Source organism: Kogia breviceps, chromosome X (genome assembly GCF_026419965.1).
Source record: "Kogia breviceps isolate mKogBre1 chromosome X, mKogBre1 haplotype 1, whole genome shotgun sequence".
NCBI classification, from domain to species: Eukaryota; Metazoa; Chordata; class Mammalia; order Artiodactyla; family Physeteridae; genus Kogia; species Kogia breviceps.
In genome coordinates, this window is record NC_081330.1 from 121,857,462 (window position 1) to 121,873,963 (window position 16,502).

Consider the following 16,502-nt stretch of genomic DNA (forward strand, 5'->3'; position numbering starts at 1 on the left):
GTGGGGGCTACTCTTTGTTGTGGTGCGTGGGCTTCTCATTGCGGTGGCTTCTCTTGTTGCGGAGCATGGGCTCTAGGCACACGGGCTTCAGTAGTTGCGGAACACAGGCTCAGTAGTTGTGGTGCACAGGCTTAGTTGCTCTGCGGCATGTGGGATCTTCCTGAACCAGGGATTGAACCCATGTCCCCTGCATTGGCAGGCAGATTCTTAACCACTGTGCCACCAGCAAAGTCCCTCTGTGGTTATTTCTAATTTGTCATTTGTTATTTTGTGGATTTGTGATTTCTTCCCTATTTTTCTTAATTAGGTTAGCTTGCTATTTACCCATTTAATTCTACTTTTTAACACAAACATTTTTGGGTGATTTATTTATTAATAATACTGGTTTTATTTTGGTTCTGACTATTTTCAAATTTTTCTTTATTAATTCCATCATTTCTTTAGTTGGATACTTAATAAAACTTTATTATTTTTATATAATTATTTATGAATTTTTCTCTGAGCACTGATTTAGCTCTAGCCTATAGGTACTGATATGTAGTGGGTTCTTTATCACTTTTTTGAGAGTAATTCTTTAAAATTTATTTTTATGAGTTTTTTTTTTAATTTCTAAGTGAAAGGCCTTAAAATTTTTTAAAATTAACTTCAAGTTTTATTGCAATATGTTCAGAAAATATTTCCTGTACCAATTCTGTCTTTCAGAAGATACTGAATTTTTCTGGTGACATCATATGTAGTCAGTTTCTCTTGGATACTCAAAAGAAGATTTAATTCTCTATTTTCAGTGTGTACAATTGAATATATTTCCATATGTAGCATATTATATAGTTTTGGTCTTCTGTAACATTTGGTGCTACTGCATGAATGTTCATGTTCCTCCAAAATTCATATACTGAAACCCTAACCCCCAATGTGATGGTATTAGAAGGTGGGGCCTTTGCTAGGTGATTAGGCTATGAGGTTGAATCCCTCATTAACGGGATTAGTGCCCTTGCAAACGAGAACCCAGTGAGCTCCCTCTGCTCTCCATCATGTGAGGATAAAACAAGAAGTCAGCAGTTTGCAACCTGGAAAAAGATTCTCATTAGAATCCAACCATGCTGGTACTCTTATCTCGAACTTCCAGCCTCCAGAACTGTGAAAAATAAATTTCTTTTGTTTATAAGCCTCCCAGTCTATGGTATTTTTGTTATAGCAGCCTGATCTAAGGCAGTTGGTTTTGGTTTTGGTCATCTGGCTCTGTCTTGGGTTATCTTAAATAGAGCATAGGGTGGTCACCCAATCTGAGGATCTGTCTGTTTTTTTCCTTAAAATGTGAGTTAAGCCCAGTTACACGTATTTATATGATGGATACATTTGTTCTTGGTTTTCCTATTTTGCTGTTATGTTGATTGACATAACTTTTACACCATTTTCTTTGCTTTCTATCATAGTTCTTTTGATATGTAGCAAGGTCGGTATTTTTGTTTTCTTGGTTATATTTGTTATTATAACTTTAAATAATATTCTTTAAAAATATATATTATTATGGCTACCAAGAAAGAGCAACAATAAAACTGTTTTGCATCTCCTTCCCCTCATATCCCTCTTCTCAATATTGATTTTTAAAATTCTTCCTCTGCCACTCTATAAAGCATGTTTCTGAGAAAGTATCATGTGGGGAAGTGAGTAAAATGTGATTCTAAACCACTAAACAATTAATAGATCAAAATATATGATCACCTTTTTGCGTGCCAAGCAGATGCTGCTGCTGGTGATATCCATAACTGAACAGGCTCAGGTCTTCACCCTCAGGAAACTCACGAGGCAGATCACCAGGTGGATAGCTGAGAACTGGATAAAAATACCTGGTAATTATACACCTCATTAAGAATTCCACATTTCTTATCAGTTTAGTGTCTTCACTTGAATATTTCAAGACATTCTGAGGAAATAATCTGCTTAGTTACTTAAATGCCTTACATAAGGAGCTCTATTAGGACATTTTCATAACAGGGCACTGTTACCATAATCAGTGAACTGCTGTTGAAATTTATCTGAGACAAAAGCATACTAATTCTTATTTTTCTCTGGCCCAATCCTTTTTGGATTGTATTGGGCCAGCTAGCTAGAAAAAAAGCTGATATTCAAACACTTCTATAAGGCAATAGATTATTTTTTTATTGGGAAGATGGCTTTGTTTTAGACCCTTCTGCTGTATTTTATAACATACTTAATGGCTATTTATCTTAGGGAAAGTCAGGTTAGTGAATGTTCTACAGATATGAAATTCACTGTAGTGACAACCTTGACAGATGGGTTTGGAGTGACACTCTTTACACTGGTAGCTTGTAGTACAACTACATAGCCCGGGCTGGGAGTTAAAATGCTCAAGATCTTCCTAGTCCTCAGTCTAGAATTTACTAGTTGTAATCTTCGGTGACCACTCCTCTGCATCTGTAAAACTGGGACAATATTCCAATTTTAGTATATGTGCTGCCGAAGCGAGCACGGGGACAATATTCCAATGACCACTGTGAGGATTGGATGAAATCAGTACGTGGAAGTCTTTGTAACCTGAAAAACCCTACACGTGAGATGAGATGAGGGGTGCATTACTTACTGATAGCTGTATAACAAATTATCCTCTCCCCACTCAAAACATAGCAGCTTCAAACAACAAACATTTACCTCGCAGTCTTTGAGGGTCAGGAATTTGAGGGCAGCTTAGCTGGGTGGTGCTGACACAAGGCTGCAGACAAGGAGACAGCTAAGGACATAGTCATCTCAAGGCTCAACTGGGGGGGAAATCTGCTTTCAAGTTCACTCACATGACTGTTGGCAGGATTCAGATTGTCGCTGGCTGTTAGACAGAGGCATCTGTCCCATGTCATGTAGGCCTCTCCATAAGGCAGATCAAAACACAGCAACTGGCTTCCCTCAGAGGGAGTAGGTGAGAGGGCAAGAGAAGGTACCTAAGATGAGAGCCCAGTCTCTTTGTAACCTAACCTAATATCATCTTAAAATTATAATAAAACTGTCGCTAACCTTGCAGAGCCCCTAAGATCTGTCTTAAAGTGTCAGCTTGTTCTAGACTATGAAGGAGCTAATGAGGGACAAAACTTAGAAAGTAAATTTTATTTGCCCTTGGTTTATAATACCTGAGTCTGAGAAAAAGTTATAACGTGTTAAAATCTTGACAAAGTGTACTTAATTTTGATGGCTGTATTTCCTTGGCTTATTGCTTACTGCCTTTGCCTACAACATGAAGGGTTTTTCTTCTTTCCTAGATAGCAGAGATTGTGTGTGTGACCAGAATAATTTTCTGCACTTTATGTTGACTTTATTGACTTGACTATTTAAGGAAAAAAGAGAATAAAGGTTTCTTGTTCTTTACTTATGAAAGAACTAAGATTCTTTACAATTGTGCGACTTTCTTTTTTATTTTAAAATATTTATTGCCACTTTGATTAAATATAGAACCAGATGTTGTTTCCCAGGTACCCATAATCCTACCTTGATCAAGTGTCCCAGTCTCCTGTGGCAACTTCTTTGATTTTTGCCTTCTCCAAATCAGATCCTTAGTACAGAAAAAGATAAACAAAATTTTCAGAATATATTTTACACCTAAAACTATCTTTGTGATTTCTTGGAAGGCTTCTGGAAAAATCACAAAGGTTTGTTCTCTTAGCTTCCAAAAAGAGAGATGCTGGAAATATTAGGTTTCTTTATTAGTTACCATTGGGGAGTTACATGGGAAGAGTAGTCAAATAAGAGATACTCAGCCTTCCCTAGGTTAAATGTGCTTAAGTAAATGTCATGAATGTAAGTATTTTAGAAATTGAATGCTTTGGGGGACTTCCCTGGCCGTCCAATGGTTAAGACTCTGTGCTTCCACTGCAGGGGGTATGGGTTCGATCCCTGGTCAGGAACTAAGATCCCACATGGCACGAGGCACAGCCAAAAAAAAAAAAAAAAAAAGTTAACTAGACCACAGCCTTGTTTCTTTAGTTTGAATCTAGCATCTTCTAGGACAGTGGATTTCAACTGGGGATATATATCAGATTTACCCATGGGATTTTATAAAAATACAGATATCAAAAAACTGTTCCAGACTCACTGAATCTCTTTAACTTGATATTCTTGGTATATTCTTAGTATATGCTTACAATAGTCTTGGTATATTATATATATTGTGTTTCAGGATTATTATATATCTCAAGATTTTTTTCCTTCTGAATAATTATGTTCATCCATTTTTTGGTGTTCATCCATTTGTACACATCAAATGTAACATTCATTAACTTTGTTGAAAATAAGCATAATCATTATGCTTAAAGACATTTGTATACATTTTTAGAATGATGTTATTATCTTTGCATTTCATGGCCCAGAAATAATCTAATTTCCTAGTCAGTTGCATTATGCTTATTATAAATTCTCATCAGACCTTTCACATATGAAAATTTTCAGTAAACATTAGTCTTCAGTGACAGTCTTTTTGCTCTGCAGATAGTTTTTATTTTACTTGAATTTCTTGCTTGAAAACTCTGCTGTGAGCTACAGGTCATGTTTGCATCTACAACAGAAAAGGACCATCTCAGAGCCTTGTGAAAAAGGATTATAACAGGTCATTCAAATCACTGACACTTTGAAAAGAAAGATTCTCAGGTACAGGCTTCTGATGGCATTGCTTAGATAACTTTAAGATCATACCAGTGCACTGGGTCAGGATTTCCAGAACTCTTTTTAGTCAAGAAGCAGATGGTTTCATGACACTATTGACCCGAGAGCCATCAGAACAAGAACTAATTACATCGGAGAGAATGAACTGATGAGAAAATTTTTATTGTGGTTACTTGTTTGAAATAAACTTGATATTTGTAAATATTTTCCGCTTAAGATTATATAAGAAAGACCTTTCCCTTTCTACTTAAGCTGTCTGTAACCTGCAACATTTCTGACAGCTTTATTGGGAGGTAATTCACACACCACATAACTCATTCATTTAAAGTATACGATTCAATGGTTTTTAGTATATTCACACAGTGAACACTGCCATCACCACAGTCAATTTTAGAACTCATATCATCCTAAAAATAAACCCCACAGCCCTTAGCAGTCACTCACTGCCCATTACCCCCATCACTCCAGCCTCTAGAAACCACTCATCTACTTTCTGGCCCTATGGATTGGCCTATTCTGCACATTTCATACAAATTGAATCATATGTGTGGTCTGCCATGTCTGGCTTCTTTCACTTAGCACAACGCTTTCAAGGTTCACGCAGGCAGTAGCACCTATCAGCACTTCATTCTTTTCGATGGCTGAATAACATTTCATTGTATAGGTTCGCCACATTTTATTCTTTCACCAGTTGATGGATGTTTTTGTAACCCATAACATTTAAAATAATACTTGATTCTAACTGATACCTTTCCTTTCTCTGCTACTGCCCCCAAATCCCAAAACTTCAACTAAGTTTCCTTATTTTTTATGGCACAGTTTCATTAAGAACCTGTTTTCCTTATTACTAGAATTGGAAGACACAATTAGATGACCAAGATATTATCTGGAGTATCATACTTGAGAATTATGCTCATTGAATCAGGTATGGCCAGGCACTTTTATGGAACTCAAATTGATTTTATTTCCAGAACTAATACCTACAAAACCCGCCCAGGAAAATGTGCACGGTACTTAGAGGGTCCAGCCTTACGTGAGATCAAGAACGTTACTTCCTGCAGGCCAGGGAACTTGATACATTTGGGGGAACTTGAGGAGAATTTATAGATAGTGCAAGTGAAATCTGATACAGAGTAATTCTTCGGCTTGGTTTCCTAGCTTCAAGGTAGCAAATAATAGAGGCTTTTAAAAGTCCAATCTGAGTTTCCTTATGAAAACTTTCAGCAAAGTTAACTTAGGAAGGCCAATATAGTAAATTAATACTTGTGATATCTGTGTAAATAGTCAGGCCAAACCTTCTGAGACCAGCCTTATTTTGTGACCACGAATAACCATTCTTAGAGATTAGTTTGCTCTCTAGGAGGCAGGGAGAGAGAGAGGATAAGGAAAAGTGTAAGACTTTGGAATGCGCAAAAGAAATTATTGAGTATCCTTTCAGTGGAATGCTGGAGTCTCAGGATTCTCTCATCCTACCAGTGCATAGGCCTTTGCCTTTGACAAGGCTAAGACTCTGAAGAGATAGAAATTAACTAGTAGAAAACTTATGACAACATAAATAATTCTTGTCCACAGAAGTACAAACTAGCTGTGTCCAGTGGAATGCAATTTATTATTGTCCAATGACTAGACCAGTTTTTGCAAATTCATTTCAACATTCCTTTACTGTATAGAAATTTGTGGTTCTTTGCCTTCTTTGTAACGTCTTTTCCAGTTCTCTGTTAATTAATGAGTTCAATAAAAAATATGTGCGGGCTTCCCTGGTGGCACAGTGGTTGAGAGTCCGCCTGGCGATGCAGGGGACGCGGGTTCGTGCCCCGGTCCGGGAAGGTCCCACGTGCCGCGGAGCGGCTGGGCCCGTGAGCCGTGGCCGCTGAGCCTGCGCGTCCGGAGCCTGTGCTCCGCGACGGGAGAGGCCACAGCGGTGAGAGACCCGCGTACCGCAAAATAAATAAATATGTGCCACTTGTTCATTTTCCATTTGTATGAGCGTCATGATTTTGCTTTTTTTCAACATCATCCTTTAATGTCCATAATAAACCAAATCATCCCTGCCCCAGCTTTGTAAATGAGCAGCCTGAACTGCAGGGTGGGGCTAGCTGTGCCAAAGGTAAAGAAAGAGCAGCTATGGAGCAAGGGATGAGCTGGAGCGGCCCTCAGTGCTGGTGGCTCGCGGTTCTCTTCTGATTAAGAGGCAGGGAATATACGAAAGAACCCTTTAGTGAAATAGTTTATAGTAGGAGAAGGGAACTAGAAAGTAAACACACCCACACACACAAGAAAGTAAATACAAAAGAAAGACTGCCAGGACACCTGGGTTCAAGACTCAACTCTGGGGACTTCCCTGGTGGTCCAGTGGTTATGACTCCACACTCCCAATGCAGGGGGCCTGGGTTTGATCCCTGGTCAGGGAACTAGATCCTGCATGCTGCAACTAATAGCCCACATGCCACAACTAAAAGATCCTGCATGTGGCAACTAAAGATCGCACACATGGCAACAAAGATCCCGCATACTGCAACTAAGACCCAGCACAGCCAAAATAAATAAATAAATATTAAAAAAAAAAAAAAAAAAAGACTCACCTCTGCCACCCATTAACTGTGTGACCTAGGGTAACTTTCTTAACCTCTCTAGTTTCCTCAAATAATAATACTATCTCCTACAGTTGTTATGAGGATTACAATGAAATGAAACTGTCATATAAGGTGATCAGCACAGTGGCCTGCAAGGAGTATGTACAAAATAAATGTCGACTGCTGCTGACTGTCTTTATTATTATCATCATTATTATTTTCTAGACCTCAGTTTCCTCAACTGTCAGAAGAAGGAGGCTGGCTTAGATCAGTGTTACTCAAACTTCAATGTGCTTGCTCTTGGGAAGCTTGCTTAAAAGGCATTCCTAAACCCCTCCCCCAAGTATTCTCCCTAGGAGATCTGAATGGAGTACGGAAAGTAGCCTTTGTAACAGGCACCCAGGTGATTCTGATGCAACTGAATTTGAAGATTTTGCATTGAGGAGAACTCCACTAGAGGATTTAAAACGTGTCTTTAAGTATGAGCATCGCTGTGTTTTCCTTCCACATTAAATCCTCTTAACAGGAATATCAGATACAATACTTCCCCAAGTGGTAATAGAATCTTCATTATTGAGATCCTGAGAGAAAGGGTAGAAAAATCTTAGGAAAAGAAAATGGGTGGATCACTTTGTAAAGCTGTATCAACGAGGGTAATTGTACATAGCATTGGATAAAAGGCACCTAATTTTAAACAATGGCCTTGAATTGACTATTTAGTGATTGTATCATTTGAAACGGGCAAGAAATCTGAAAGCAGAGACCCCAGTCCCAGAGTATTCAACTCTACAAGCTGAGCACGCAAAGTGTGGTCCCCGGACCTGCAGCGTCAGCACCACCTGGGAGCTTGTTAGCGATGCAGAATCTGAAGCCCACCAGATCTGCTGAATCAGAATCGGCATTTTAACAAGATAGTTAGGTAACGCACATGCACTTTAAAGGTTGAGAAGTCCTGATACAGAACACAGGCCAAGCTACATAAATTAGCCAGGCAACAACTAACTATTAATCATGTAATGCGTATTAATTAATGGATCCCAGTTGATTGGTGCTGGGACACATTAAAATCACCTGGAGAACTTCAAAATGCAGACCAATCCCAGAGACTGAATTTCAAGTGGGACCCAGAAAAAAAATTTATTTTGAAGGAGCCCCCCGGGTAATTAGGGTTCACAGCCAGGTTGGGGAGCTACTACAGAGTATAAGAAATGGGAGTTCAAGAAAAGGATGGAAAGGAGCAGAAGAGTAGGTCTTGAACTGACCCTTAAAATAGGGTTCAATTTTTGCAGAATGAGGAGCGTGCGTGTGTGCGTGCGTGCGTGTGTGTGTGTGTAAGGAAAAAAGACTAAGACAATGTTATTGTAACTTTCTTCCAGGGAGAGAACGGAAAACATAAAGTGAAGGAAATATTGTTCTCTGGGGAGTTTTAGCAGGATTTTAAAACAATAACGTTTCTCTGTTAGAAAGGGTGACATGATGCTGCACGTATCTTGGGAGCCAATGTCACATTTGATTAACATTTAGGAGCAATTTGAATGGATAGAATATTCTTCTTCTCAGTTCCCACTTGGGGTTAATATGTACATTCTTTTTCTCACATAAAAGACAGTTTTAAAGTCTTGCTCTACTTTGAGTAGAAATAATCTAAGCTTGGATTCATTTCAAGAAAATGGAAAATATTTCTATTGGCACAACAGTGTGACTTCACTGGATTCATTAAACATCAGATGAGATCATGGGGATGATTATAATTTAAAATGTGGGACATCTATATAAATGTCAGGTCATGGTCTGGATCGCTCCTGCCGCTCCCAGTCCTGCCTTCTGCGCTCTAACTCTGCACAAACTCGCTATGCCCCATGGCGCGTCCTGACTCCTGATCGGATCAGATGTCCTCCCTCCAAAGCGTTCTTGATTTCTTTTTTTTTTTTTGGTCAACCTTATACCTTGACTACCTGTCAAGGTTGCACTTTGTAATCTTGGGTTATAAGTTATTTGTTTATCTGTAGGCTTACTCTATTAGACTTAAGCTCTTTGAGACAAGTGATTTTTAAAATTCATATCTGAATATCTAGTGCTGAAGTTTCATTTCTCATATGTTGGCATAAACTCCTAACAGACCCCATCTCTTGTGGATAACAACCATAAATTCTGGACAAGTTACAAAAAACAACTAGATGAAAGCTCTGCATAATAAACCAAGATAGGCAGATTTTGCAAGGACATTCAAATTTGGAAGAAATGACTGACACACTGCGAGTTCCCAATTTTTGCAGATGGCACAATGGCAGGCTGTGATCACAGTGTGGTGCTGTCTTTACCTGCTTTCTTTCTGACCCGGGCAACCAAAGGACAGAATTCAGGGGGGCCAGGACTGTTGGAAAGTCCAGGAAGGCTCAGAAAAAAGAGAGCCAGAGTAGGTAAACTTCAAATTCTACATTTAAACCCCACTCACAATCTGACTCTGCATCACATGCATGGTGAAGACCCAAGCTTGCAGCTGAGGCTAAAGAAACTGAACTGAGATATGAACTGCTATGATGCTACAGATTACATTCTCCCCCAGTGTTCTATATTCTCCTTTCATAGCTCTTATTTTCCCAGGAATTTCTTAATATCTTCCTTCCCCAATAAGCTCCATGCAGCAGGTTCCAAATGGCAGGTTGGATTATTGTTTCTAATCCCTTGGTAACTCCCTGTATTAGAATTACACACCCATGCCTGTGGCCACGCAACCTTGCAGTAGCTCCCACTGGAGTTAAGTGGAGACCATATCCCTGCCTCATTAACTTGCGTCTGGCCATTTGATTTGATTTGACCAATGAAATATGGACAGAAATGACAATGTTCTGAACTGAAGCATCAAAAAGCACAGTATGTCAGTCTGGATCCAATCAGGAAACATAATGATTTGAATAGGGAAACTTTAGTATAATGAATTATTAAACCATGATAGACATAGACATAATGGGAACTCTAAATGATACCCCAGGGATAAGAAAGAGTACTCAAGGAAGGACAAACTTGGAATAAGGCTGCTACCCAAGGAGAGGTTTAGATCTCGGTGGAGAGGGTATGGCTGCAGCCCTTTGGATGGTGGAGATGTTGGCTGGGTTGCCCTGGCCAGAGCTGGTCCACAATCACCAGGTATCAGGAGACAACTCTCTGGGGTACAGGTGAGCTGAGGGTGATGGGCAGGAGCATAGAGTGAGTCAGTGTATCTGGAGCCCACTCACTAGCAAGGTGGTACAAAGTCTGCGATAAGTGGTATCTGTGTTGAGAAGGCTGAAGGAAACACCCTCAGGGGTACAAGTGAGCCAAGGCTCACAAGTGGGTATGCAGAGAGAGATGGGGCACCACCGCCAGCATGAGGCCTGGAGTATACCAGTGTCCACATTAGGAGAGTCAAGCCATGTAGGTCCCTGTGCCAGGTTGTGTAATCACTGAGTGATGGTGCACCCTGAGCACAGAGCTGGCACAGAGCCCTACTAGATGTTTCCACACACATGTACTATGCAAGAAAAAGTAAAAGCACGCTGGAGGCAGGAAAAGAAGCCCCCTTCCTCCCGAAAATTGCCCTCCACTGACAAAGCTTACTGTACAGGACAAATGACGGAAGAGTCCGGCCTACTACTGCAAAGCAGGTACTGAAGGGTGAAGTTGGAGTTGAGAGCAATAAATGAGTAATTGGCTCTCTGAGCTGCTACCCTCCATGAGAAGAGCATGAGGGCGCAGAGAGTCGTTGCTTTCTCAGACTGAGTCCTGCAATGTGGAGCAGACAGGAGCGCTCTGTGGAGTCTGCCCCCCCCCGAGCTGTGATCATTGAAACGAGAGCCAACTTTGAAACCCACGAGTGTAAAATAAGTGTTCATTGTGGCAAGCTATTGAGATTTTTGAAGCTATTTATTATATTAAAAGAATTACTAACACATCTTGTTTTCTTCCATGTCCCTTGTGTCTGTGCCTAGATTACAAGGGGAGCTTGATATATATTTTTAAATGATTGTTATTCAAACGTTGGGGTCATTTTCTGATTGCTCTGAAGGTTTAGGTCAGGTGTTGTCAAATGGGCTAGAGACTGAGTCACCATTTTAGGTACATAGCAGAATAGGAATAACATCACGAAGAATCTTACTGGATTTTGAATCTGATCTCTAAAAGAAAAAAAAACTAAACCCAGGATTGCTTTTTTTAGCTTTTGGAATCCATGTAGCTCCTTCAGTGTGAAGCTATTAGGCCATTAGGCCTGGCTTCCTCATCTAACTTGGTACCTTTTTGATGTGGCTTTGGGGGTACAAAGTAAAAACTAATCAGAAGAAGATTGTCTTGTATGTGAACTGGCTATAGCTCAAAGGGTGAATTTATGGGTGAAGAGAGAAAACATAAGCAAAACATAGCCTCTGCTTGTAGGGCTGTAACTATCATAAGTTAATTCTATGTTCCAATCTTCTCCTGTTTGGAGAAGCACACATCATGTGTGCTTCATCATGTGCACACATCATGTGACACACATCATGTGACACACATCATGTGATGTGTGTCAGAGCTCACATCACACCCTCGTGTATAACTGACTAACAGTGAAGAACTCTGTCCTTTCTTGCGTTTATTGTTGTGTTGATAGTACTTTCATTACACCACAAAGAACCATCAGCAGGCATTAACATTCTTTGGTCAACTGAAATTACTTTACAAATATTCTTTTATATTTATTTATTATTTTATAAATACTTTATAAATAGCTTTACTATAGAGATATGAATCCCTCTCAAGGATACCTGGTAGAAATCTGAGTATGGTATTTCTTTTTTTTTTAAATTGGACTTTAAAAAAAAATTTTATTTATTTTTGGCTGTGTTGGGTCTTCGTTGCTGTGCGTGGGCTTTCTCAGGTTGTGGTGAGCGGGGGGCTACCCTTCGTTGCCGTGCGCGGGCTTCTCACTGCACTGGCTTCTCTTGTTGCGGAACATGGGCTCTAGGCACGCGGGCTTCAGTAGTTGTGGCATGTGGGCTCTAGAGAGCAGGCTCAGTAGTTGTGGCGCACGGGCTTACTTGCTCCGCAGCATGTGGGATCTTCCTGGACCAGGGCTCAAACCCGTGTCCCCTGCACTGACGGGCGGATTCTTAACCACTGCACCGCCAGGGAAGCCCCAGAGCATGGTATTTCAAAAGTGAGCACTGATTTCTCCACAGCTGCTGGCCATCGCTTTCAGAGGACTGAAGTTTGGTCAGGCTTCTCACCGTGCCCTTAGTAGAAGAACTGCCCATAACTTGTAACTGGAGCTATGTAAGAAGATCTTATTATCATTTCTATGTCTGCCCTGAAACCTCATCCTCAAAGTCAGCTGTTCCGCATCTGCTATCACTTTGGACTTTGTACTGCTGCTGCTACTTCTCCCAAGCCATCGCCATTCTGCCATACAGGGGATTTTGAGTTAGTGTTAGTTTTTCATAGTGGGTTTTATCTTTTTTTTTTTTTAAGCACACTGTTAACCCTCCGTTCGACTAATAGTATAGTTATTTATTTTCCTTCCAACGACATTCATTAAAACGCTTTCACAGGGGCTTCCCTGGTGGCACAGTGGTTAAGAATCCACCTGCCAATGCAGGGGACACGGGTTCAAGGCCTGGTCCGGGAAGATCCCACATGCTGCAGAGCAACTAAGCCTGTGCGCCACAACTACTGAGCCTGTGTTCTAGAGCCCGCGAGCCACAACTACTGAGCCCGTGAGCCACAACTACTGAAGCCCGCGTGCCTAGAGCCCGTGCTCCGCAACGAGAAGCCACCGCAATGATAAGCCCACACACCACAATGGAGAGTAGCCCCTGTTCACCACAACTAGAGAAAGCCCGCATGCAGGAATGAAGAAGACCCAACCCAGGCAAAAATAAATAAATAAAATAAATACATTTATTTTTAAAAAATGCTTTCACAATAAAATCATACATTATGCTTGTAATAGTTTAAGTCCATAACCACTCTGTCTTTTAGACTTTTAGCTTCCCCTTTCTCCACTCTAACACTCATCTAAAGAATCTAAAATTGGTTTCCATTTATTTGTTTACTCTTTTCCTAGCCTCTCTTTTCTGAGCTGGAATAACTTTTTCTTTTTTTTTTTTTTTTTGCGGTATGCGGGCCTCTCACTGTTGTGGCCTCTCCCATTGCGGAGCACAGGCTCCGGACGCGCAGGCCTAGCGGCCATGGCTCACGGGCTTAGTTGCTCCGCGGCATGTGGGATCTTCCCGGACCAGGGCACGAACCCGTGTCTCCTGCATCGGCAGGCGGACTCTCAACCACTGCGCCACCAGGGAAGCCCCTGGAATAACTTTTGAGATGCATCTCTGAACAAGGTTTTTCAAAGAACAGAACTGATATGGTCACTTCCTACAAACAGGATGTAGATCTAGAGAGAATTTTGGACAAATTCTCTCCAACCTTCTCCTTTTTTTTTTTTTTTTTGTCTGCACTGGGTCTTTGTTGCCGCACACGGGCTTTCTCTAGTTGCGGCGAGCGGGGGCTAATCTTTGTTGTGGTGCGCAGGCTTCTCATTGCAGTGGCTTCTCTCATTGCAGAGCACGGGCTCTAGAAGTGCAGGCTTCAGCAGTTGCAGTGTGTGGGCTCAGTAGTTGCGGCACGCGGGCTTAGTTGCTCCGTGGCATGTGGGATCTTCCCAGACCAGGGGATTGAACCCGTGTCCCCTGCATTGGCATGTGGATTCTTAACCACTGGATCACCAGGGAAGTCCTCCTTTTGCCGTTGAGGTTTAGAGAGGCGAAGTGACCTGCACTAGGTTACTAAGTGGTGGCCAATTTGGGACCAAGGCTCAATAACCCTTCTTCTCTCACAGTTCTCTCTTTTTCTTTTAATACATACATATATACATTTATTTATTTATTTATGGCTGGCTGGCTGGCTGGCTGGGTTGGGTCATCGTTGCTGTGCGCGGGTTTTCTCTAGTTGCGGTGAGTGGGGGCTACTCTGTTGCAGGGCCCGGGCTTCTCATTGCAGTGGCTTCTCTTGTTGCGGAGCACGGGCTCTGGGTGCGCGGACTTCAGGAGTTGTGGCACGTGGACTCATTAGTTGTGGCTCACGGGCTCTAGAGCGCAGGCTCAGTAGTTGTGGCGCACGGGCTTAGTTGCTCTGCGGCATGTGGGATCTTCCTGGACCAGGGCTCAAACCCATGTCCCCTACATTGGCAGGAGGATTCTTAACCACTGCGCCACCAGGGAAGCCCCCGCAGTTCTCTTTCCACTGTGTCATGTCACAGAATCAGAAAACGGGAGACCGGAAAGCATGTGAGAGATCACTCTATCCAACCGTATTATTTTCAAGAGAAGGAACCAGTGCCAGGGAAATTTGGACATCTGGCCTAACAGTGATATTCTTGGTCCTCCAACAGACATCCAAATGGCCTGCTTGTTTCTTTCAATCTCAAAGTAAGAAGTACTTCAGTAAATCTACAGTCCAAGGGACCGACCCTGGAGAGACTACTAACTGAGGGCATCTGTAGCTCGTACCCTCGTGCTTGGTAGGCAGCTGGGCCATCCTCATGAGCAGGCAGAAGGATGAGGTGTGCTAGAAAATCTCTCCCAACAAAAACATTACCGCATACATATCCTTTTTGAGAAATTAATTCTTCTGGGTACTGAAAGCTGCATTCTCACTTTTGGTATTCCCTATTAAAATGCACATAATCCTAAAGAATCGTTTTGAGTCATTTCAGATGTTATTAAGTAATATTTCAAGGGTTTTCTCTGCAAGAAGGGCTCCCTTGATGTGCTTTTGTAATAAAGGAAGGGGACCAGGAGAAAATAGTTCTGAAATGAACTTTCTCTTCAAATCAAGCTCCCTAAACCACACTTAGGACTGAGTTGGATTTAAATCCTTGCTGACTTACAGAGGCAGCAGTTCTTTGCAAACACAACCACATTGAATAGTTTTATCTAAATTATGCAAAATGTAGGTAGAATCCCTAGATTTTTCTCTTCATTCTCATTTTGCAATCATTAAAGACCCTACATAGAGGGAAGGGTAAACATTGGAGCTGAGGCTTAAATGAAATAATCTAAACACATTCTTGATTTTATTTGCAATCTACATATTTCATCAATTCCGATGCACTCCCACCTCCCCATTTTAACATTTCTGCAGTTGAGGTGTTTCTAATGGTTGGTTGTATCTTACAAGTATTGGCAGCCAGGTAGGTGGCCATTGTTATGTTATTTATGGCACCAGCTCCATCATTGTGTTTATGTTGTTGTCAGTTCAGTTGACTTATATACACTGTTATTACCACACATGTTAAATTTAATTGGCATTTAAAATATCTCCCATAGATTATTCTGTGATTTGCTATTGAGACATTAAAATATTGTGAACGCAGATTGGCCAAGAAACAGCATCAGGGTGTAAGTTTGATATCAGGGAAACAAATAGCTGTCATTGAAAGAGTGATGACAATTTCACATTTTCTTTCAATGCAACGACCATGTGCTTTATGGGATATAGGAAAGGAAGATAATCATAGGTAGATGAAACTCTGTTACATTTTGTTACTCACATGTATGCAGAAAGCTTTACCTATATCTCCCAAGCAAGAGTGTACCAACATCTGCATTTGCAGAATTTTCTTCCAAACTGGCAGCTTGAAAGAAAATGTCAAGGATAGTAGTGAAGTATCATCTTAAGAAACGCTGTATTACTAAAGCTCTCAATGGCACGTAAGACAAGATCATATGTATTCTATGGTATAACACAGATATAAAAACAAAACATAGACATGGAAATGCTGTGTTGAAAATGAATTCAAAAGAGTTCAACAAAAGAGTCATGAACCCCAACGTTCATAGCAGCACTATTTACAATAGCCAGGACATGGAAGCAACCTAAATGTCCATCGACAGAGGAATGGATAAATAAGATGTACATATATATACAATGGAGTATTACTCAGCCATAAAAAGAATGAAATAATGCCATTTACAGCAACATGGATGAACCTAGAGATGATCATACTAAGGGAAGTAAGTCAGACAGAGAAAGACAAATATATGATATCACTCATGTGGAGTCTAAAAAAATGATACGGGGGGAGGGAGGGATAAATTAGGAGTTTGGGATTAACAGATAAACACTACTACATACAAAACAGATAAACAACAAGGACCTACTGTGTAGCACAGGGAACTATAATCAATATCTTGTAATAAACAACAATGGAAAAGACTATGAAAAAGTATATCCATGGGACGTCCCTGGTGGCGC